This window comes from Hesperophylax consimilis, chromosome 11 (genome assembly GCF_061612785.1).
Source record: "Hesperophylax consimilis isolate HC1 chromosome 11, BYU_Hcon_1.0, whole genome shotgun sequence".
Classification (NCBI taxonomy): Eukaryota; Metazoa; Arthropoda; class Insecta; order Trichoptera; family Limnephilidae; genus Hesperophylax; species Hesperophylax consimilis.
Window position 1 is genome coordinate 38,433,133 of NC_142846.1, and position 26,692 is coordinate 38,459,824.

Here is a 26,692-nt window from a genome sequence, read left to right on the forward strand (position 1 = left end):
GACGCTAATTTCAGACTTGGATTCGAACTTTGGAAGCAGTTTTTTCTGGCTCCATGGTACCAAATGGGCTGAAATTTTGGAAAAGTGGGATGAATCGTGAAACAAATCGAAATCAATCACACAATCTCCATAAAGATTGACACTGAGAAAAATCATAATTTTAATGGACGCTTATTTCAGATTTGGGTTCGAACTTTGGAAGCAGTTTTTTCTGGCTCTATGGTACCAAATCGGCTGTTATTTTGGAAAAATGGTAAGAATCGTGGTACAAATCGAATTCAGACACAAAATCTCCATAATGTTGGATTTAAAAAAAAATCATGATTTTAATGGACGCTATTTTCAGACTTGGGTTCGAACTTTGGAAGCAGTTTTCTCTGGCTCTATGGTACCAAATCGGCTGTTATTTTGGAAAAATGGTAAGAATCGTGGTACAAATCGAATTCAGTCACAAAATCTCCATAATGTTGGATTTAAAAAAAAATCATGATTTTAATGGACGCTATTTTCAGACTTGGGTTCGAACTTTGGAAGCAGTTTTCTCTGGCTCTATGGTACCAAATGGGCTGAAATATGAGAATAAATATAAAAATAGTGGTAAAAATCGAAATCAGTCACAATATCTCCATAAAGATTGACTCACAGAAAAATCATAATTTTAATGGACGCTAATTTCAGACTTGGGTTCGAACTTTGGAAGCAGTTTTCTCAGGCTGTATTGTACCAAATGGGCTGAAATTTTGGAAAAGTGGTAAGAATCGGGATACAAATCGAATTCAGTCACAAAATTTCCATAAAGTTTGATTCTTAAAAATTCATGATTTTTTTGGACGCTCATTTCAGACTTGTGTTCGAACTTTGGAAGCAGTTTTTTCTGGCTCTATGGTACCAAATGGTCTGAAATATTGGAATAAATATAAAAATAGTGGTTAAAATTGAAATCAGTCACAAAATCTCCATAAAGATTGACTCTGAGAAAAATCATAATTTTAATGGACGCTAATTTCAGACTTGGGTTCGAACTTTGGAAACAGTTTTCTCAGGCTCTATGGTACCAAATCGGCTGAAATTTTGGAAAAATGGTAAGAATCGTGGTACAAATCGAATTTAGTCACAAAAATTCCATAAAGTTTGATTCTTAAAAAAATCATGATTTATTTCGACGCTCATTTCAGACTAGGGTTCGAACTTTTGATGCAGTTTTCTCTGGCTCTATGGTACCAAATGGTCTGAAATATTGGAAAAAATATATAAATAGTGGTTAAAATCGAAATCAGTCACAAAATCTCCATAAAGATTGACTCACAGAAAAATCATAATTTTTATGGACGCTAATTTCAGACTTCGGTTCGAACTTTGGAAGCAGTTTTCTCAGGCTGTATCGGCTGAAATTTTGGAAAAGTGGTAAGAATCGTGGTACAAATCAAATTCCGTCACAAAATTTCCATAAAGTTTGATTCTTAAAAATTCATGATTCTTTTGGACGCTCATTTCAGACATGTGTTCGAACTTTGGAAGCAGTTTTCTCTGGCTCTATGGTACCAAATGGTCTGATATATTGGAATAAATATAAAAATAGTGGTAAAAATTGAAATCAGTCATAAAATCTCCATAAAGATTGTTTCTTAGAAAAATCATGATTTTAATGGACGCTAATTTCAGACTTGGGTTCGAACTTTGGAAGCAGTCTTCTCAGGCTCTATGGTACCAAATGGGTTGAAATTTTGGAAAGTGGTAAGAATCGTGGTACAAATCGATTTCAGTCACAAAATCTCCATAAAGTTGGATTTAAAAAAAAATCATGATTTTAATGGACGCTAATTTCAGACTTGGGTTTGAACTTTGGAAGCAGTTTTCTCAGGCTGAATGGTACCAAATGGGCTGAAATATTGGAATAAATATAAAAATAGTGGTTGAAATCAAAATCAATCACAAAATCTCCATAAAGATTGACTCTAAGAAAAATCATAATTTTAATGGACGCTAATTTCAGACTTGGGTTCGAACTTTGGAAACAGTTTTCTCAGGCTCTATGGTACCAAATCGGCTGAAATTTTGAAAAAATGGTAAGAATCGTGGTTCAAATCGAATTCAGTCACAAAATCTCCATAAAGTTGGATTTAAAAAAAATCATGATTTTAATGGACGCTAATTTCAGACTTGGGTTCGAACTTTGGAAACAGTTTTCTCAGGCTGAATGGTACCGAAAGGGCTGAAATATTGGAAAAAATAGTGGTAAAAATCGAAATCAATCACAAAATCTCCATAAAGATTGAATCACAGAAAAATCATAATTTTAATAGACGCTTATTTCAGACTTGGGTTCGAACTTTGGAAGCAGTTTTCTCAAGCTCTATGGTACCAAATGGGCTGAAATTTTGAAAAAGTGGTAAGAATCGTGGTACAAATCGAATTCAGTCACAAAATCTCCATAAATATGGATTTAAAAAAAAAATCATGATTTTAATGGACGCTAATTTCCGACTTGGATTCGAACTTTGGAAGCAGTTTTTTCTGGCTCCATGGTACCAAATGGGCTGAAATTTTGGAAAAGTGGGATGAATCGTGAAACAAATCGAAATCAATCACACAATCTCCATAAAGATTGACACTGAGAAAAATCATAATTTTAATGGACGCTTATTTCAGATTTGGGTTCGAACTTTGGAAGCAGTTTTTTCTGGCTCTATGGTACCAAATCGGCTGTTATTTTGGAAAAATGGTAAGAATCGTGGTACAAATCGAATTCAGACACAAAATCTCCATAAATATGGATTTAAAAAAAAATCATGATTTTAATGGACGCTAATTTCAGACTTGGGTTTGAACTTTGGAAGCAGTTTTCTCAGGCTAAATGGTACCAAATGGGCTGAAATATTGGAACAAATATAAAAATAGTGGTTAAAATCAAAATCAATCACAAAATCTCCATAAAGATTGAATGTAAGAAAAATCATTATTTTAATGGACGCTTATTTCAGACTTGGGTTCGAACTTTGGAAACAGTTTTATCAGGCTCTATGGTACCAAATCGGCTGTTATTTTGGAAAAATGGTAAGAATCGTGGTACAAATCGAGTTCAGTCACAAAATCTCCATAAAATTGGATTTTAAATAAAAATCATGATTTTAATGGACGCTAATTTCAGACTTGGATTCGAACTTTGGAAGCAGTTTTCTCAGGCCTAATTCTACCAAATGGGCTGAAATATTGGAATATATATAAAAATAGTGGTTAAAATCGAAATCAATCACAAAATCTCCATTAAAATGGATTTTTTTTTAAAATCATGATTTATATGGACACTAATTTCAGACTTGGGTTCGAACTTTGGAAGCAGTTTTTTCAGGCTCGATGGGAACAAACGGGATGAAATTTTGGAATAACGATTAGAATCGTGGTCCAAATTGAATTCAGTCACAAAATTTCCATAAAGTTTAATTTAAAAAAAAATCATTATTTTAATGGACGCTAATTTCAGACTTGGGTTCGAACTTTGGAAACAGTTTTCTCAGGCTCTATGGTACCAAATCGGCTGTTATTTTGGAAAAATGGTAAGAATCGTGGTACAAATCGAATTCAGTCACAAAATCTCCATCATGTTGGATTTTTAAAAAAATCATGATTTTAATGGACGCTAATTTCAGAGTTGGGTTCGAACATTGGAAGCAGTTTTCTCAGGCTGAATGGTACCAAATGGGCTGAAATATTGGAATAAATATAAAAATAGTGGTTTAAATCGAAATCAATCACAAAGTCTCCATTAAGATTGATTGTTAGAAAAATCATGATTTTTAAAGACGCTTATTTCAGACTTGGGTTCGAACTTTGGAAGCAGTTTTTTCTGGCTCCATGGTACCAAATGGGCTGAAATTTTGGAAAAGTGGAATGAATCGTGGTACAAATCGAATCAATCACACAATCTCCATAAAGATTGACTCTGAGAAAAATCATAATTTTAATGGACGCTTATTTCATGTTTGGGTTCGAAGTTTGGAAGCAGTTTTCTGTGGCTCTATGGTACCAAATGGTCTGAAATATTGGAATTAATATAAAAATAGTGGTAAAAATCGAAATCAATCACAAAATCTCCATTAAAATGGATTTTTTTTTTAAATCATGATTTATATGGACACTAATTTCAGACTTGGGTTCGAACTTTGGAAGCAGTTTTTTCAGGCTCGATGGGAACAAACGGGATGAAATTTTGGAATAACGATAAGAATCGTGGTCCAAATTGAATTCATTCACAAAATTTCCATAAAGTTTAATTCTTAAAAAAATCATTATTTTAATGGACGCTAATTTCAGACTTGGGTTCGAACTTTGGAAACAGTTTACTCAGGCTCTATGGTACCAAATCGGCACAAATTTTGGAAAAATGGTAAGAATCGTGGTACAAATCGAATTCAGTCACAAAATCTCCATAAAATTGGATTTTAAATAAAAATCATGATTTTAATGGACGCTAATTTCAGACTTGGATTCGAACTTTGGAAGCAGTTTTCTCAGGCTGAATTCTACCAAATGGGCTAAAGTATTGGAATAAATATAAAAATAGTGGTTAAAATCGAAATCAATCACAAAATCTCCATTAAAATGGATTTTTTTTTTAAATCATGATTTATATGGACACTAATTTCAGACTTGGGTTCGAACTTTGGAAGCAGTTTTTTCAGGCTCGATGGGAACAAACGGGATGAAATTTTGGAATAACGATAAGAATCGTGGTCCAAATTGAATTCATTCACAAAATTTCCATAAAGTTTAATTCTTAAAAAAATCATTATTTTAATGGACGCTATTTTCAGACTTGGGTTCGAACTTTGGAAACAGTTTTCTCAGGCTCTATGGTACCAAATCGGCTGTTATTTTGGGAAAATGGTAAGAATCGTGGTACAAATCGAATTCATTCACAAAATCTCCATAATGTTGGATTTTTAAAAAAATCATGATTTTAATGGACGCTAATTTCAGAGTTGGGTTCGAACTTTGGAAGCAGTTTTCTCAGGTTGAATGGTACCAAATGGGCTGAAATATTGGAATAAATATAAAAATAGTGGTTGAAATCGAAATCAATCACAAAGTCTCCATTAAGATTGATTCTTAGAAAAATCATGATTTTTATGGACCCCTATTTCATACTTGGGTTCGAACTTTGGAAGTAGTTTTTTCTGGCTCTATGATACCAAATGGGCTAAATATTAGGAAAAGTGAAAAGAATCGTGGAACAAATCGAATTCAGTCACAAAATCTTCATAAAGTTTGATTCTTAATTCTGAAATTTTAGAAAAGTGATAAAAATCGTGGTACAAATCGAATTCAGTCAAAAAATATCCATAAAGTTTGATTCTTAGAAAAATCATAATTTTTTTGAACGCTCATTTCAGACTTGGGTTCGAAGTTTTGAAGCTGTTTTGTCAGGCCCTATGGTACCAAATGGGCTGAAATTTTGGAAAAGTGGTAAGAATCTTGGTACAAATCGAATTCAGTCACAAAATCTCCATAAAGTTGGATTTAAATAAAAATCATGATTTTAATGGACGCTAATTTCAGACTTGGGTTCGAACTTTGGAAGCAGTTTTTTCTGGCTCCATGGTACCAAATGGGCTGAAATTTTGGAAAAGTGGAATGAATCGTGGTACAAATCGAATCAATCACACAATCTCCATAAAGATTCACTCTGAGAAAAATCATAATTTTAATGTACGCTTATTTCATGTTTGGGTTCGAACTTTGGAAGCAGTTTTCTCTGGCTCTATGGTACCAAATCGGCTAAAATTTTGGAAAAATGGTTAGAATCGTGGTACAAATCGAATTCAGCCACAAAATTTCCATAAAGTTTTATTCTTAAAAAAAAATCATGATTTTAATGGATGCCAATTTCAGACTTGGGTTCGAACTTTGGAAGCAGTTTTCTCAGGCTGAATGGTACCGAAAGGGCTGAAATATTGGAAAAAATAGTGGTAAAATTCGAAATCAATCACAAAATCTTCATAAAGATTGAATCACAGAAAAATCATAATTTTAATGGACGCTTATTTCAGACTTGGGTTCGAACTTTGGAAGCAGTTTTCTCAAGCTCTATGGTACCAAATGGGCTGAAATTTTGGAAAAATGGTAAGAATCGTGGTACAAATCGAATTCAGACACAAAATCTCCATCAAGAGGGATTTAAAAAAAATCATGATTTTAATGGACGCTAATTTCAGACTTGGGTTCGAACTTTGGAAACAGTTTTCTCAGGCTCTATGGTACCAAATCGGCTGTTATTTTGGAAAAATGGTAAGAATCGTGGTACAAATCGAATTCAGTCACAAAATCTCCATAATGTTGGATTTAAAAAAAAATCATGATTTTAATGGACGCTATTTTCAGACTTGGGTTCGAACTTTGGAAGCAGTTTTCTCTGGCTCTATGGTACCAAATGGGCTGAAATATTAGAATAAATATAAAAATAGTGGTAAAAATCGAAATCAGTCACAATATCTCCATAAAGATTGACTCACAGAAAAATCATATTTTTAATGGACGCTAATTTCAGACTTGGGTTCGAACTTTGGAAGCAGTTTTCTCAGGCTGTATTGTACCAAATGGGCTGAAATTTTGGAAAAGTGGTAAGAATCGTGGTACAAATCGAATTCAGTCACAAAATTTCCATTAAGTTTGATTCTTAAAAATTCATGATTTTTTTGGACGCTCATTTCAGACTTGTGTTCGAACTTTGGAAGCAGTTTTCTCTGGCTCTATGGTACCAAATGGTCTGAAATATTGGAATAAATATAAAAATAGTGGTTAAAATTGAAATCAGTCACAAAATTTCCATAAAGATTGACTCTGAGAAAAATCATAATTTTAATGGACGCTAATTTCAGACTTGGGTTCGAACTTTGGAAACAGTTTTCTCAGGCTCTATGGTACCAAATCGGCTGAAATTTTGGAAAAATGGTAAGAATCGTGGTACAAATCGAATTCAGTCACAAAATTTCCATAAAGTTTGATTCTTAAAAAAATCATGATTTATTTCGACGCTCATTTCAGACTTGGGTTCGAACTTTTGATGCAGTTTTCTCTGGCTCTTTGGTACAGAATGGGCTGAAATTTTGGAATAAATATAAAAATAGTGGTTAAAATCGAAATCAATCACAAAATCTCCATTAAGATTGATTCTTAGAAAAATCATGATTTTTATGGACGCTTATTTCAGACTTTTGTTCGAACTTTGGAAGCAGTTTTTTCTGGCTCTATGGTACCAAATCGGCTGTTATTTTGGAAAAATGGTAAGAATCGTGGTACAAATCGAATTCAGACACAAAATCTCCATCAAGAGGGATTTAAAAAAAAATCATGATTTTAATGGACGCTAATTTCAGACTTGGGTTCGAACTTTGGAAACAGTTTTATCAGGCTCTATGGTACCAAATCGGCTGTTATTTTGGAAAAATGGTAAGAATCGTGGTACAAATCGAGTTCAGTCACAAAATCTCCATAAAATTGGATTTTAAATAAAAATCATGATTTTAATGGACGCTAATTTCAGACTTGGATTCGAACTTTGGAAGCAGTTTTCTCAGGCCTAATTCTACCAAATGGGCTGAAATATTGGAATATATATAAAAATAGTGGTTAAAATCGAAATCAATCACAAAATCTCCATTAAAATGGATTTTTTTTTAAAATCATGATTTATATGGACACTAATTTCAGACTTGGGTTCGAACTTTGGAAGCAGTTTTTTCAGGCTCGATGGGAACAAACGGGATGAAATTTTGGAATAACGATAAGAATCGTGGTCCAAATTGAATTCAGTCACAAAATTTCCATAAAGTTTAATTTAAAAAAAAATCATTATTTTAATGGACGCTAATTTCAGACTTGGGTTCGAACTTTGGAAACAGTTTTCTCAGGCTCTATGGTACCAAATCGGCTGTTATTTTGGAAAAATGGTAAGAATCGTGGTACAAATCGAATTCAGTCACAAAATCTCCATCATGTTGGATTTTTAAAAAAAACATGATTTTAATGGACGCTAATTTCAGAGTTGGGTTCGAACATTGGAAGCAGTTTTCTCAGGCTGAATGGTACCAAATGGGCTGAAATATTGGAATAAATATAAAAATAGTGGTTTAAATCGAAATCAATCACAAAGTCTCCATTAAGATTGATTGTTAGAAAAATCATGATTTTTAAAGACGCTTATTTCAGACTTGGGTTCGAACTTTGGAAGCAGTTTTTTCTGGCTCCATGGTACCAAATGGGCTGAAATTTTGGAAAAGTGGAATGAATCGTGGTACAAATCGAATCAATCACACAATCTCCATAAAGATTGACTCTGAGAAAAATCATAATTTTAATGGACGCTTATTTCATGTTTGGGTTCGAAGTTTGGAAGCAGTTTTCTGTGGCTCAATGGTACCAAATGGTCTGAAATATTGGAATTAATATAAAAATAGTGGTAAAAATCGAAATCAATCACAAAATCTCCATTAAAATGGATTTTTTTTTTAAATCATGATTTATATGGACACTAATTTCAGACTTGGGTTCGAACTTTGGAAGCAGTTTTTTCAGGCTCGATGGGAACAAACGGGATGAAATTTTGGAATAACGATAAGAATCGTGGTCCAAATTGAATTCATTCACAAAATTTCCATAAAGTTTAATTCTTAAAAAAATCATTATTTTAATGGACGCTAATTTCAGACTTGGGTTCGAACTTTGGAAACAGTTTACTCAGGCTCTATGGTACCAAATCGGCACAAATTTTGGAAAAATGGTAAGAATCGTGGTACAAATCGAATTCAGTCACAAAATCTCCATAAAATTGGATTTTAAATAAAAATCATGATTTTAATGGACGCTAATTTCAGACTTGGATTCGAACTTTGGAAGCAGTTTTCTCAGGCTGAATTCTACCAAATGGGCTAAAGTATTGGAATAAATATAAAAATAGTGGTTAAAATCGAAATCAATCACAAAATCTCCATTAAAATGGATTTTTTTTTTAAATCATGATTTATATGGACACTAATTTCAGACTTGGGTTCGAACTTTGGAAGCAGTTTTTTCAGGCTCGATGGGAACAAACGGGATGAAATTTTGGAATAACGATAAGAATCGTGGTCCAAATTGAATTCATTCACAAAATTTCCATAAAGTTTAATTCTTAAAAAAATCATTATTTTAATGGACGCTATTTTCAGACTTGGGTTCGAACTTTGGAAACAGTTTTCTCAGGCTCTATGGTACCAAATCGGCTGTTATTTTGGGAAAATGGTAAGAATCGTGGTACAAATCGAATTCATTCACAAAATCTCCATAATGTTGGATTTTTAAAAAAATCATGATTTTAATGGACGCTAATTTCAGAGTTGGGTTCGAACTTTGGAAGCAGTTTTCTCAGGTTGAATGGTACCAAATGGGCTGAAATATTGGAATAAATATAAAAATAGTGGTTGAAATCGAAATCAATCACAAAGTCTCCATTAAGATTGATTCTTAGAAAAATCATGATTTTTATGGACCCCTATTTCATACTTGGGTTCGAACTTTGGAAGTAGTTTTTTCTGGCTCTATGATACCAAATGGGCTAAATATTAGGAAAAGTGAAAAGAATCGTGGAACAAATCGAATTCAGTCACAAAATCTTCATAAAGTTTGATTCTTAATTCTGAAATTTTAGAAAAGTGATAAAAATCGTGGTACAAATCGAATTCAGTCAAAAAATATCCATAAAGTTTGATTCTTAGAAAAATCATAATTTTTTTGAACGCTCATTTCAGACTTGGGTTCGAAGTTTTGAAGCTGTTTTGTCAGGCCCTATGGTACCAAATGGGCTGAAATTTTGGAAAAGTGGTAAGAATCTTGGTACAAATCGAATTCAGTCACAAAATCTCCATAAAGTTGGATTTAAATAAAAATCATGATTTTAATGGACGCTAATTTCAGACTTGGGTTCGAACTTTGGAAGCAGTTTTTTCTGGCTCCATGGTACCAAATGGGCTGAAATTTTGGAAAAGTGGAATGAATCGTGGTACAAATCGAATCAATCACACAATCTCCATAAAGATTCACTCTGAGAAAAATCATAATTTTAATGTACGCTTATTTCATGTTTGGGTTCGAACTTTGGAAGCAGTTTTCTCTGGCTCTATGGTACCAAATGGTCTGAAATATTGGAATAAATATAAAAATAGTGGTAAAAATCGAAATCAGTCACAAAATCTCCATAAAGATTGACTCTGAGAAAAATCATAATTTTAATGGACGCTTATTTCAGACTTGGGTTCGAACTTTGGAAACAGTTTACTCAGGCTCTATGGTACCAAATCGGCTGTTATTTTGGAAAAATGGTAAGAATCGTGGTACAAATCGAATTCAGTCACAAAATCTCCATAATGTTGGATTAAAAAAAAAAATATCATGATTTTAATGGACGCTATTTTCAGACTTGGGTTCGAACTTTGGAAGCAGTTTTTTCTGGCTCTATTATACCAAATGGGCTGAAGTTTAGGAAAAGTGGAAAGAATCGTGGAACAAATCGAATTCAGTCACAAAATCTTCATAAAGTTTGATTCTTAATTCTGAAATTTTAGAAAAGTGATAAAAATCGTGGTACAAATCGAATTCAGTCACAAAATATCCATTAAGTTTGATTCTTAGAAAAATCATAATTTTTTTGAACGCTCATTTCAGACTTGGGTTCGAAGTTTTGAAGCTATTTTGTCAGGCCCTATGGTACCAAATGGGCTGAAATTTTGGAAAAGTGGTAAGAATCTTGGTACAAATCGAATTCAGTCACAAAATCTCCATAAAGTTGGATTTAAATAAAATTCATGATTTTAATGGACGCTAATTTCAGACTTGGGTTCGAACTTTGGAAGCAGTTTTTTCTGGCTCCATGGTACCAAATGGGCTGAAATTTTGGAAAAGTGGAATGAATCGTGGTACAAATCGAATCAATCACACAATCTCCATAAAGATTCACTCTGAGAAAAATCATAATTTTAATGGACGCTTATTTCATGTTTTGGTTCGAACTTTGGAAGCAGTTTTCTCTGGCTCTATGGTACCAAATGGTCTGAAATATTGGAATAAATATTATAATAGTGGTAAAAATCGAAATCAGTCACAAAATCTCCATAAAGATTGACTCTGAGAAAAATCATAATTTTAATGGACGCTTATTTCAGACTTGGGTTCGAACTTTGGAAACAGTTTACTCAGGCTCTATGGTACCAAATCGGCTGTTATTTTGGAAAAATGGTAAGAATCGTGGTACAAATCGAATTCAGTCACAAAATCTCCATAATGTTGGATTTAAAAAAAAATCATGATTTTAATGGACGCTATTTTCAGACTTGGGTTCGAACTTTGGAAGCAATTTTCTCTGGCTCTATGGTACCAAATGGGCTGAAATATTAGAATAAATATAAAAATAGTGGTAAAAATCGAAATCAGTCACAATATCTCCATAAAGATTGACTCACAGAAAAATCATAATTTTAATGGACGCTAATTTCAGACTTGGGTTCGAACTTTGGAAGCAGTTTTCTCAGGCTGTATTGTACCAAATGGGCTGAAATTTTGGAAAAGTGGTAAGAATCGGGATACAAATCGAATTCAGTCGCAAAATTTCCATAAAGTTTGATTCTTAAAAATTCATGATTTTTTTGGACGCTCATTTCAGACTTGTGTTCGAACTTTGGAAGCAGTTTTTTCTGGCTCTATGGTACCAAATGGTCTGAAATATTGGAATAAATATAAAAATAGTGGTTAAAATTGAAATCAGTCACAAAATCTCCATAAAGATTGACTCTGAGAAAAATCATAATTTTAATGGACGCTAATTTCAGACTTGGGTTCGAACTTTGGAAACAGTTTTCTCAGGCTCTATGGTACCAAATGGTCTGAAATATTGGAATAAATATAAAAATAGTGGTTAAAATCGAAATCAATCACAAAGTGTCCATTAAGATTGATTCTTAGAAAAATCATGATTTTTATGGACGCTTATTTCAGACTTGGGTTCGAACTTTGGAAGCAGTTTTTTCTGGCTCCATGGTACCAAATGGGCTGAAATTTTGGAAAATTGGAATGAATCGTGGTACAAATCGAATCAATCACACAATCTCCATAAAGATTGACTCTGAGAAAAATCATAATTTTAATGGACGCTTATTTCATGTTTGGGTTCGAACTTTGGAAGCAGTTTTCTCTGGCTCTATGGTACCAAATGGTCTGAAATATTGGATTAAATATAAAAATAGTGCTAAAAATCGAAATCAGTCACAAAATCTCCATAAAGTTTGATTCTTAGAAAAATCATAATTTTTTTGAACGCTCATTTCAGACTTGGGTCTGTAGTTTTGAAGCTGTTTTGTCAGGCCCCAGAATGGGCTTATTTTTTGGAAAAGTGGTAAGAATCGTGGTACAAATCGAATTCAGTCACAAAATCTCCATAAAGTTGGATTTAAAAAAAAAATCATGATTTTAATGGACGCTAATTTCAGACTTGGATTCGAACTTTGGAAGCAGTTTTTTCTGGCTCCATGGTACCAAATGGGCTGAAATTTTGGAAAAGTGGGATGAATCGTGAAACAAATCGAAATCAATCACACAATCTCCATAAAGATTGACACTGAGAAAAATCATAATTTTAATGGACGCTTATTTCAGATTTGGGTTCGAACTTTGGAAGCAGTTTTTTCTGGCTCTATGGTACCAAATCGGCTGTTATTTTGGAAAAATGGTAAGAATCGTGGTACAAATCGAATTCAGACACAAAATCTCCATCAAGAGGGATTTAAAAAAAAATCATGATTTTAATGGACGCTAATTTCAGACTTGGGTTCGAACTTTGGAAACAGTTTTCTCAGGCTCTATGGTACCAAATCGGCTGTTATTTTGGAAAAATGGTAAGAATCGTGGTACAAATCGAATTCAGTCACAAAATCTCCATAATGTTGGATTTAAAAAAAAATCATGATTTTAATGGACGCTATTTTCAGACTTGGGTTCGAACTTTGGAAGCAGTTTTCTCTGGCTCTATGGTACCAAATGGGCTGAAATATTAGAATAAATATAAAAATAGTGGTAAAAATCGAAATCAGTCACAATATCTCCATAAAGATTGACTCACAGAAAAATCATAATTTTAATGGACGCTAATTTCAGACTTGGGTTCGAACTTTGGAAGCAGTTTTCTCAGGCTGTATTGTACCAAATGGGCTGAAATTTTGGAAAAGTGGTAAGAATCGGGAAAAAAATCGAATTCAGTCACAAAATTTCCATAAAGTTTGATTCTTAAAAATTCATGATTTTTTTGGACGCTCATTTCAGACTTGTGTTCGAACTTTGGAAGCAGTTTTTTCTGGCTCTATGGTACCAAATGGTCTGAAATATTGGAATAAATATAAAAATAGTGGTTAAAATTGAAATCAGTCACAAAATCTCCATAAAGATTGACTCTGAGAAAAATCATAATTTTAATGGACGCTAATTTCAGACTTGGGTTCGAACTTTGGAAACAGTTTTCTCAGGCTCTATGGTACCAAATCGGCTGAAATTTTGGAAAAATGGTAAGAATCGTGGTACAAATCGAATTTAGTCACAAAATTTCCATAAAGTTTGATTCTTAAAAAAATCATGATTTATTTCGACGCTCATTTCAGACTAGGGTTCGAACTTTTGATGCAGTTTTCTCTGGCTCTATGGTACCAAATGGTCTGAAATATTGGAAAAAATATATAAATAGTGGTTAAAATCGAAATCAGTCACAAAATCTCCATAAAGATTGACTCACAGAAAAATCATAATTTTAATGGACGCTAATTTCAGACTTCGGTTCGAACTTTGGAAGCAGTTTTCTCAGGCTGTATGGGCTGAAATTTTGGAAAAGTGGTAAGAATCGTGGTACAAATCAAATTCCGTCACAAAATTTCCATAAAGTTTGATTCTTAAAAATTCATGATTCTTTTGGACGCTCATTTCAGACATGTGTTCGAACTTTGGAAGCAGTTTTCTCTGGCTCTATGGTACCAAATGGTCTGATATATTGGAATAAATATAAAAATAGTGGTAAAAATTGAAATCAGTCACAAAATCTCCATAAAGATTGTTTCTTAGAAAAATCATGATTTTAATGGACGCTAATTTCAGACTTGGGTTCGAACTTTGGAAGCAGTCTTCTCAGGCTCTATGGTACCAAATGGGCTGAAATTTTGGAAAGTGGTAAGAATCGTGGTACAAATCGATTTCAGTCACAAAATCTCCATAAAGTTGGATTTAAAAAAAAATCATGATTTTAATGGACGCTAATTTCAGACTTGGGTTTGAACTTTGGAAGCAGTTTTCTCAGGCTGAATGGTACCAAATGGGCTGAAATATTGGAATAAATATAAAAATAGTGGTTGAAATCAAAATCAATCACAAAATCTCCATAAAGATTGACTCTAAGAAAAATCATAATTTTAATGGACGCTAATTTCAGACTTGGGTTCGAACTTTGGAAACAGTTTTCTCAGGCTCTATGGTACCAAATCGGCTGAAATTTTGGAAAAATGGTAAGAATCGTGGTTCAAATCGAATTCAGTCACAAAATCTCCATAAAGTTGGATTTAAAAAAAATCATGATTTTAATGGACGCTAATTTCAGACTTGGGTTCGAACTTTGGAAACAGTTTTCTCAGGCTGAATGGTACCGAAAGGGCTGAAATATTGGAAAAAATAGTGGAAAAAATCGAAATCAATCACAAAATCTCCATAAAGATTGAATCACAGAAAAATCATAATTTTAATAGACGCTTATTTCAGACTTGGGTTCGAACTTTGGAAGCAGTTTTCTCAAGCTCTATGGTACCAAATGGGCTGAAATTTTGAAAAAGTGGTAAGAATCGTGGTACAAATCGAATTCAGTCACAAAATCACCATAAATATGGATTTAAAAAAAAATCATGATTTTAATGGACGCTAATTTCCGACTTGGATTCGAACTTTGGAAGCAGTTTTTTCTGGCTCCATGGTACCAAATGGGCTGAAATTTTGGAAAAGTGGGATGAATCGTGAAACAAATCGAAATCAATCACACAATCTCCATAAAGATTGACACTGAGAAAAATCATAATTTTAATGGACGCTTATTTCAGATTTGGGTTCGAACTTTGGAAGCAGTTTTTTCTGGCTCTATGGTACCAAATCGGCTGTTATTTTGGAAAAATGGTAAGAATCGTGGTACAAATCGAATTCAGACACAAAATCTCCATAAATATGGATTTAAAAAAAAATCATGATTTTAATGGACGCTAATTTCAGACTTGGGTTTGAACTTTGGAAGCAGTTTTCTCAGGCTAAATGGTACCAAATGGGCTGAAATATTGGAACAAATATAAAAATAGTGGTTAAAATCAAAATCAATCACAAAATCTCCATAAAGATTGAATGTAAGAAAAATCATTATTTTAATGGACGCTTATTTCAGACTTGGGTTCGAACTTTGGAAACAGTTTTCTCAGGCTCTATGGTACCAAATCGGCTAAAATTTTGGAAAAATGGTTAGAATCGTGGTACAAATCGAATTCAGCCACAAAATTTCCATAAAGTTTTATTCTTAAAAAAAAATCATGATTTTAATGGATGCCAATTTCAGACTTGGGTTCGAACTTTGGAAGCAGTTTTCTCAGGCTGAATGGTACCGAAAGGGCTGAAATATTGGAAAAAATAGTGGTAAAATTCGAAATCAATCACAAAATCTTCATAAAGATTGAATCACAGAAAAATCATAATTTTAATGGACGCTTATTTCAGACTTGGGTTCGAACTTTGGAAGCAGTTTTCTCAGGCTCTATGGTACCAAATCGGCTGTTATTTTGGAAAAATGGTAAGAATCGTGGTACAAATCGAATTCAGTCACAAAATCTCCATCATGTTGGATTTTTAAAAAAATCATGATTTTAATGGACGCTAATTTCAGAGTTGGGTTCGAACATTGGAAGCAGTTTTCTCAGGCTGAATGGTACCAAATGGGCTGAAATATTGGAATAAATATAAAAATAGTGGTTTAAATCGAAATCAATCACAAAGTCTCCATTAAGATTGATTGTTAGAAAAATCATGATTTTTAAAGACGCTTATTTCAGACTTGGGTTCGAACTTTGGAAGCAGTTTTTTCTGGCTCCATGGTACCAAATGGGCTGAAATTTTGGAAAAGTGGAATGAATCGTGGTACAAATCGAATCAATCACACAATCTCCATAAAGATTGACTCTGAGAAAAATCATAATTTTAATGGACGCTTATTTCATGTTTGGGTTCGAAGTTTGGAAGCAGTTTTCTGTGGCTCTATGGTACCAAATGGTCTGAAATATTGGAATTAATATAAAAATAGTGGTAAAAATCGAAATCAGTCACAAAATCTCCATAAAGATTGACTCTGAGAAAAATCATAATTTTAATGGACGCTAATTTCAGACTTGGGTTCGAACTTTGGAAACAGTTTACTCAGGCTCTATGGTACCAAATCGGCACAAATTTTGGAAAAATGGTAAGAATCGTGGTACAAATCGAATTCAGTCACAAAATCTCCATAAAATTGGATTTTAAATAAAAATCATGATTTTAATGGACGCTAATTTCAGACTTGGATTCGAACTTTGGAAGCAGTTTTCTCAGGCTGAATTCTACCAAATGGGCTAAAATATTGGAATAAATATAAAAATAGTGGTTAAAATCGAAATCAATCACAAAATCTCCATTAAAATGGATTTTTTTTTTAAATCATGATTTATATGGACACTAATTTCAGACTTGGGTTCGAACTTTGGAAGCAGTTTTTTCAGGCTCGATGGGAACAAACGGGATGAAATTTTGGAATAACGATAAGAATCGTGGTCCAAATTGAATTCATTCACAAAATTTCCATAAAGTTTAATTCTTAAAAAAATCATTATTTTAATGGACGCTATTTTCAGACTTGGGTTCGAACTTTGGAAACAGTTTTCTCAGGCTCTATGGTACCAAATCGGCTGTTATTTTGGGAAAATGGTAAGAATCGTGGTACAAATCGAATTCATTCACAAAATCTCCATAATGTTGGATTTTTAAAAAAATCATGATTTTAATGGACGCTAATTTCAGAGTTGGGTTCGAACTTTGGAAGCAGTTTTCTCAGGTTGAATGGTACCAAATGGGCTGAAATATTGGAATAAATATAAAAATAGTGGTTGAAATCGAAATCAATCACAAAGTCTCCATTAAGATTGATTCTTAGAAAAATCATGATTTTTATGGACCCCTATTTCATACTTGGGTTCGAACTTTGGAAGTAGTTTTTTCTGGCTCTATGATACCAAATGGGCTAAATATTAGGAAAAGTGAAAAGAATCGTGGAACAAATCGAATTCAGTCACAAAATCTTCATAAAGTTTGATTCTTAATTCTGAAATTTTAGAAAAGTGATAAAAATCGTGGTACAAATCGAATTCAGTCAAAAAATATCCATAAAGTTTGATTCTTAGAAAAATCATAATTTTTTTGAACGCTCATTTCAGACTTGGGTTCGAAGTTTTGAAGCTGTTTTGTCAGGCCCTATGGTACCAAATGGGCTGAAATTTTGGAAAAGTGGTAAGAATCTTGGTACAAATCGAATTCAGTCACAAAATCTCCATAAAGTTGGATTTAAATAAAAATCATGATTTTAATGGACGCTAATTTCAGACTTGGGTTCGAACTTTGGAAGCAGTTTTTTCTGGCTCCATGGTACCAAATGGGCTGAAATTTTGGAAAAGTGGAATGAATCGTGGTACAAATCGAATCAATCACACAATCTCCATAAAGATTCACTCTGAGAAAAATCATAATTTTAATGTACGCTTATTTCATGTTTGGGTTCGAACTTTGGAAGCAGTTTTCTCTGGCTCTATGGTACCAAATGGTCTGAAATATTGGAATAAATATAAAAATAGTGGTAAAAATCGAAATCAGTCACAAAATCTCCATAAAGATTGACTCTGAGAAAAATCATAATTTTAATGGACGCTTATTTCAGACTTGGGTTCGAACTTTGGAAACAGTTTACTCAGGCTCTATGGTACCAAATCGGCTGTTATTTTGGAAAAATGGTAAGAATCGTGGTACAAATCGAATTCAGTCACAAAATCTCCATAATGTTGGATTAAAAAAAAAAATATCATGATTTTAATGGACGCTATTTTCAGACTTGGGTTCGAACTTTGGAAGCAGTTTTTTCTGGCTCTATTATACCAAATGGGCTGAAGTTTAGGAAAAATGGAAAGAATCGTGGAACAAATCGAATTCAGTCACAAAATCTTCATAAAGTTTGATTCTTAATTCTGAAATTTTAGAAAAGTGATAAAAATCGTGGTACAAATCGAATTCAGTCACAAAATATCCATTAAGTTTGATTCTTAGAAAAATCATAATTTTTTTGAACGCTCATTTCAGACTTGGGTTCGAAGTTTTGAAGCTATTTTGTCAGGCCCTATGGTACCAAATGGGCTGAAATTTTGGAAAAGTGGTAAGAATCTTGGTACAAATCGAATTCAGTCACAAAATCTCCATAAAGTTGGATTTAAATAAAATTCATGATTTTAATGGACGCTAATTTCAGACTTGGGTTCGAACTTTGGAAGCAGTTTTTTCTGGCTCCATGGTACCAAATGGGCTGAAATTTTGGAAAAGTGGAATGAATCGTGGTACAAATCGAATCAATCACACAATCTCCATAAAGATTCACTCTGAGAAAAATCATAATTTTAATGGACGCTTATTTCAGATTTGGGTTCGAACTTTGGAAGCAGTTTTTTCTGGCTCTATGGTACCAAATCGGCTGTTATTTTGGAAAAATGGTAAGAATCGTGGTACAAATCGAATTCAGACACAAAATCTCCATCAAGAGGGATTTAAAAAAAAATCATGAGTTTAATGGACGCTAATTTCAGACTTGGGTTCGAACTTTGGAAACAGTTTTCTCAGGCTCTATGGTACCAAATCGGCTGTTATTTTGGAAAAATGGTAAGAATCGTGGTACAAATCGAATTTAGTCACAAAATCTCCATAATGTTGGATTTAAAAAAAAATCATGATTTTAATGGACGCTATTTTCAGACTTGGGTTCGAACTTTGGAAGCAGTTTTCTCTGGCTCTATGGTACCAAATGGGCTGAAATATTAAAATAAATATAAAAATAGTGGTAAAAATCGAAATCAGTCACAATATCTCCATAAAGATTGACTCACAGAAAAATCATAATTTTAATGGACGCTAATTTCAGACTTGGGTTCGAACTTTGGAAGCAGTTTTCTCAGGCTGTATTGTACCAAATGGGCTGAAATTTTGGAAAAGTGGTAAGAATCGGGATACAAATCGAATTCAGTCACAAAATTTCCATAAAGTTTGATTCTTAAAAATTCATGATTTTTTTGGACGCTCATTTCAGACTTGTGTTCGAACTTTGGAAGCAGTTTTTTCTGGCTCTATGGTACCAAATGGTCTGAAATATTGGAATAAATATAAAAATAGTGGTTAAAATTGAAATCAGTCACAAAATCTCCATAAAGATTGACTCTGAGAAAAATCATAATTTTAATGGACGCTAATTTCAGACTTGGGTTCGAACTTTGGAAACAGTTTTCTCAGGCTCTATGGTACCAAATCGGCTGAAATTTTGGAAAAATGGTAAGAATCGTGGTACAAATCGAATTTAGTCACAAAATTTCCATAAAGTTTGATTCTTAAAAAAATCATGATTTATTTCGACGCTCATTTCAGACTAGGGTTCGAACTTTTGATGCAGTTTTCTCTGGCTCTATGGTACCAAATGGTCTGAAATATTGGAAAAAATATATAAATAGTGGTTAAAATCGAAATCAGTCACAAAATCTCCATAAAGATTGACTCACAGAAAAATCATAATTTTTATGGACGCTAATTTCAGACTTCGGTTCGAACTTTGGAAGCAGTTTTCTCAGGCTGTATGGGCTGAAATTTTGGAAAAGTGGTAAGAATCGTGGTACAAATCAAATTCCGTCACAAAATTTCCATAAAGTTTGATTCTTAAAAATTCATGATTCTTTTGGACGCTCATTTCAGACATGTGTTCGAACTTTGGAAGCAGTTTTCTCTGGCTCTATGGTACCAAATGGTCTGATATATTGGAATAAATATAAAAATAGTGGTAAAAATTGAAATCAGTCACAAAATCTCCATAAAGATTGTTTCTTAGAAAAATCATGATTTTAATGGACGCTAATTTCAGACTTGGGTTCGAACTTTGGAAGCAGTCTTCTCAGGCTCTATGGTACCAAATGGGCTGAAATTTTGGAAAGTGGTAAGAATCGTGGTACAAATCGATTTCAGTCACAAAATCTCCATAAAGTTGGATTTAAAAAAAAATCATGATTTTAATGGACGCTAATTTCAGACTTGGGTTTGAACTTTGGAAGCAGTTTTCTCAGGCTGAATGGTACCAAATGGGCTGAAATATTGGAATAAATATAAAAATAGTGGTTGAAATCAAAATCAATCACAAAATCTCCATAAAGATTGACTCTAAGAAAAATCATAATTTTAATGGACGCTAATTTCAGACTTGGGTTCGAACTTTGGAAACAGTTTTCTCAGGCTCTATGGTACCAAATCGGCTGAAATTTTGGAAAAATGGTAAGAATCGTGGTTCAAATCGAATTCAGTCACAAAATCTCCATAAAGTTGGATTTAAAAAAAATCATGATTTTAATGGACGCTAATTTCAGACTTGGGTTCGAACTTTGGAAACAGTTTTCTCAGGCTGAATGGTACCGAAAGGGCTGAAATATTGGAAAAAATAGTGGTATAAATCGAAATCAATCACAAAATCTCCATAAAGATTGAATCACAGAAAAATCATAATTTTAATAGACGCTTATTTCAGACTTGGGTTCGAACTTTGGAAGCAGTTTTCTCAAGCTCTATGGTACCAAATGGGCTGAAATTTTGAAAAAGTGGTAAGAATCGTGGTACAAATCGAATTCAGTCACAAAATCTCCATAAATATGGATTTAAAAAAAAATCATGATTTTAATGGACGCTAATTTCCGACTTGGATTCGAACTTTGGAAGCAGTTTTTTCTGGCTCCATGGTACCAAATGGGCTGAAATTTTGGAAAAGTGGGATGAATCGTGAAACAAATCGAAATCAATCACACAATCTCCATAAAGATTGACACTGAGAAAAATCATAATTTTAATGGACGCTTATTTCAGATTTGGGTTCGAACTTTGGAAGCAGTTTTTTCTGGCTCTATGGTACCAAATCGGCTGTTATTTTGGAAAAATGGTAAGAATCGTGGTACAAATCGAATTCAGACACAAAATCTCCATAAATATGGATTTAAAAAAAAATCATGATTTTAATGGACGCTAATTTCAGACTTGGGTTTGAACTTTGGAAGCAGTTTTCTCAGGCTAAATGGTACCAAATGGGCTGAAATATTGGAACAAATATAAAAATAGTGGTTAAAATCAAAATCAATCACAAAATCTCCATAAAGATTGAATGTAAGAAAAATCATTATTTTAATGGACGCTTATTTCAGACTTGGGTTCGAACTTTGGAAACAGTTTTCTCAGGCTCTATGGTACCAAATCGGCTAAAATTTTGGAAAAATGGTTAGAATCGTGGTACAAATCGAATTCAGCCACAAAATTTCCATAAAGTTTTATTCTTTAAAAAAAATCATGATTTTAATGGATGCCAATTTCAGACTTGGGTTCGAACTTTGGAAGCAGTTTTCTCAGGCTGAATGGTACCGAAAGGGCTGAAATATTGGAAAAAATAGTGGTAAAATTCGAAATCAATCACAAAATCTTCATAAAGATTGAATCACAGAAAAATCATAATTTTAATGGACGCTTATTTCAGACTTGGGTTCGAACTTTGGAAGCAGTTTTCTCAAGCTCTATGGTACCAAATGGGCTGAAATTTTGGAAAAATGGTAAGAATCGTGGTACAAATCGAATTCAGACACAAAATCTCCATCAAGAGGGATTTAAAAAAAAATCATGATTTTAATGGACGCTAATTTCAGACTTGGGTTCGAACTTTGGAAACAGTTTTCTCAGGCTCTATGGTACCAAATCGGCTGTTATTTTGGAAAAATGGTAAGAATCGTGGTACAAATCGAATTCAGTCACAAAATCTCCATAATGTTGGATTTAAAAAAAAATCATGATTTTAATGGACGCTATTTTCAGACTTGGGTTCGAACTTTGGAAGCAGTTTTCTCTGGCTCTATGGTACCAAATGGGCTGAAATATTAGAATAAATATAAAAATAGTGGTAAAAATCGAAATCAGTCACAATATCTCCATAAAGATTGACTCACAGAAAAATCATAATTTTAATGGACGCTAATTTCAGACTTGGGTTCGAACTTTGGAAGCAGTTTTCTCAGGCTGTATTGTACCAAATGGGCTGAAATTTTGGAAAAGTGGTAAGAATCGTGGTACAAATCGAATTCAGTCACAAAATTTCCATAAAGTTTGATTCTTAAAAATTCATGATTTTTTTGGACGCTCATTTCAGACTTGTGTTCGAACTTTGGAAGCAGTTTTCTCTGGCTCTATGGTACCAAATGGTCTGAAATATTGGAATAAATATAAAAATAGTGGTTAAAATTGAAATCAGTCACAAAATTTCCATAAAGATTGACTCTGAGAAAAATCATAATTTTAATGGACGCTAATTTCAGACTTGGGTTCGAACTTTGGAAACAGTTTTCTCAGGCTCTATGGTACCAAATCGGCTGAAATTTTGGAAAAATGGTAAGAATCGTGGTACAAATCGAATTCAGTCACAAAATTTCCATAAAGTTTGATTCTTAAAAAAATCATGATTTATTTCGACGCTCATTTCAGACTTGGGTTCGAACTTTTGATGCAGTTTTCTCTGGCTCTTTGGTACAGAATGGGCTGAAATTTTGGAATAAATATAAAAATAGTGGTTAAAATCGAAATCAATCACAAAATCTCCATTAAGATTGATTCTTAGAAAAATCATGATTTTTATGGACGCTTATTTCAGACTTGGGTTCGAACTTTGGAAGCAGTTTTTTCTGGCTCTATGGTACCAAATCGGCTGTTATTTTGGAAAAATGGTAAGAATCGTGGTACAAATCGAATTCAGTCACAAAATTTCCATCAATAGGGATTTAAAAAAAAATAATGATTTTTATGCACGCTCATTTTAGACTTGGGTTCGAACATTGGAAGCAGTTTTTTCAGGCTCTATGGGAACAAACGGGCTGCAATTTCTGAAAAGTGGTCAAAAACGTGGTACAAATCGAATTCAGACACAAAATCTCCATCAAGAGGGATTTAAAAAAAAATCATGATTTTAATGCACGCTAATTTCAGACTTGGGTTCGAACTTTGGAAGCAGTTTTCTCAGGCTGAATGGTACCGAAAGGGCTGAAATATTGGAATAAATATAAAAATAGTGGTAAAAATCGAAATCAATAAAAAAATCTCCATAAAGATAGAATCACAGAAAAATCATAATTTTAATGGACGCTTATTTCAGACTTGGGTTCGAACTTTGGAAGCAGTTATCTCAAGCTCTATGGTACCAAATGGGCTGAAATTTTGGAAAAGTGGAAAGAATCGTGGTAAAAGTCGTATTCAGTCAATCAAAATCTCCATTAAAATGGATTTTTTTTAAAAATCATAATTTATATGGACACTAATTTCAGACATGGGTTCGAACTTTGGAATCAGTTTTTTCAGGCTCGATGGGAACAAACGGGATGAAATTTCGGAATAACGATAAGTGGTCAAATGGTTAATCGTGGTCCAAATTGAATTCAGTCACAAAATTTCCATAAAGTTTTATTCTTAAAAAATCATGATTTTAATGGCCGCTAATTTCAGACTTAGGTTCGAACTTTGGAAGCAGTTTTCTCTGGCTCTATGGTACCAAATGGGCTGAAATATTAGAATAAATATAAAAATAGTGTTTAAAATCGAAATCAGTCACAATATCTCCATAAAGATTGACTCACAGAAAAATCATAATTTTAATGGACGCTAATTTCAGACTTGGGTTCGAACTTTGGAAGCAGTCTTCTCAGGCTCTATGGTACCAAATGGGCTGAAATTTTGGAAAGTGGTAAGAATCGTGGTACAAATCGATTTCAGTCACAAAATCTCCAAAAAGTTGGATTTAAAAAAAAATCATGATTTTAATGGACGCTAATTTCAGACTTGGGTTTGAACTTTGGAAGCAGTTTTCTCAGGCTGAATGGTACCAAATGGGCTGAAATATTGGAATAAATATAAAAATAGTGGTTGAAATCAAAATCAATCACAAAATCTCCATAAAGATTGACTCTAAGAAAAATCATAATTTTAATGGACGCTAATTTCAGACTTGGGTTCGAACTTTGGAAACAGTTTTCTCAGGCTCTATGGTACCAAATCGGCTGAAATTTTGGAAAAATGGTAAGAATCGTGGTTCAAATCGAATTCAGTCACAAAATCTCCATAAAGTTGGATTTAAAAAAAATCATGATTTTAATGGACGCTAATTTCAGACTTGGGTTCGAACTTTGGAAACAGTTTTCTCAGGCTGAATGGTACCGAAAGGGCTGAAATATTGGAAAAAATAGTGGTAAAAATCGAAATCAATCACAAAATCTTCATAAAGATTGAATCACAGAAAAATCATAATTTTAATGGACGCTTATTTCAGACTTGGGTTCGAACTTTGGAAGCAGTTTTCTCAAGCTCTATGGTACCAAATGGGATGAAATTTTGGAAAAATGGTAAGAATCGTGGTACAAATCGAATTCAGTCACAAAATCTCCATAAATATGGATTTAAAAAAAAATCATGATTTTAATGGACGCTAATTTCCGACTTGGATTCGAACTTTGGAAGCAGTTTTTTCTGGCTCCATGGTACCAAATGGGCTGAAATTTTGGAAAAGTGGGATGAATCGTGAAACAAATCGAAATCAATCACACAATCTCCATAAAGATTGACACTGAGAAAAATCATAATTTTAATGGACGCTTATTTCAGATTTGGGTTCGAACTTTGGAAGCAGTTTTTTCTGGCTCTATGGTACCAAATCGGCTGTTATTTTGGAAAAATGGTAAGAATCGTGGTACAAATCGAATTCAGACACAAAATCTCCATAAATATGGATTTAAAAAAAAATCATGATTTTAATGGACGCTAATTTCAGACTTGGGTTTGAACTTTGGAAGCAGTTTTCTCAGGCTAAATGGTACCAAATGGGCTGAAATATTGGAACAAATATAAAAATAGTGGTTAAAATCAAAATCAATCACAAAATCTCCATAAAGATTGAATGTAAGAAAAATCATTATTTTAATGGACGCTTATTTCAGACTTGGGTTCGAACTTTGGAAACAGTTTTCTCAGGCTCTATGGTACCAAATCGGCTAAAATTTTGGAAAAATGGTTAGAATCGTGGTACAAATCGAATTCAGCCACAAAATTTCCATAAAGTTTTATTCTTAAAAAAAAATCATGATTTTAATGGATGCCAATTTCAGACTTGGGTTCGAACTTTGGAAGCAGTTTTCTCAGGCTGAATGGTACCGAAAGGGCTGAAATATTGGAAAAAATAGTGGTAAAATTCGAAATCAATCACAAAATCTTCATAAAGATTGAATCACAGAAAAATCATAATTTTAATAGACGCTTATTTCAGACTTGGGTTCGAACTTTGGAAGCAGTTTTCTCAAGCTCTATGGTACCAAATGGGCTGAAATTTTGGAAAAATGGTAAGAATCGTGGTACAAATCGAATTCAGACACAAAATCTCCATCAAGAGGGATTTAAAAAAAAATCATGATTTTAATGGATGCTAATTTCAGACTTGGGTTCGAACTTTGGAAACAGTTTTCTCAGGCTCTATGGTACCAAATCGGCTGTTATTTTGGAAAAATGGTAAGAATCGTGGTACAAATCGAATTCAGTCACAAAATCTCCATAATGTTGGATTTAAAAAAAAATCATGATTTTAATGGACGCTATTTTCAGACTTGGGTTCGAACTTTGGAAGCAGTTTTCTCTGGCTCTATGGTACCAAATGGGCTGAAATATTAGAATAAATATAAAAATAGTGGTAAAAATCGAAATCAGTCACAATATCTCCATAAAGATTGACTCACAGAAAAATCATAATTTTAATGGACGCTAATTTCAGACTTGGGTTCGAACTTTGGAAGCAGTTTTCTCAGGCTGTATTGTACCAAATGGGCTGAAATTTTGGAAAAGTGGTAAGAATCGTGGTACAAATCGAATTCAGTCACAAAATTTCCATAAAGTTTGATTCTTAAAAATTCATGATTTTTTTGGACGCTCATTTCAGACTTGTGTTCGAACTTTGGAAGCAGTTTTCTCTGGCTCTATGGTACCAAATGGTCTGAAATATTGGAATAAATATAAAAATAGTGGTTAAAATTGAAATCAGTCACAAAATTTCCATTAAGATTGATTCTTAGAAAAATCATGATTTTTATGGACGCTTATTTCAGACTTGGGTTCGAACTTTGGAAGCAGTTTTTTCTGGCTCTATGGTACCAAATCGGCTGTTATTTTGGAAAAATGGTAAGAATCGTGGTACAAATCGAATTCAGTCACAAAATTTCCATCAATAGGGATTTAA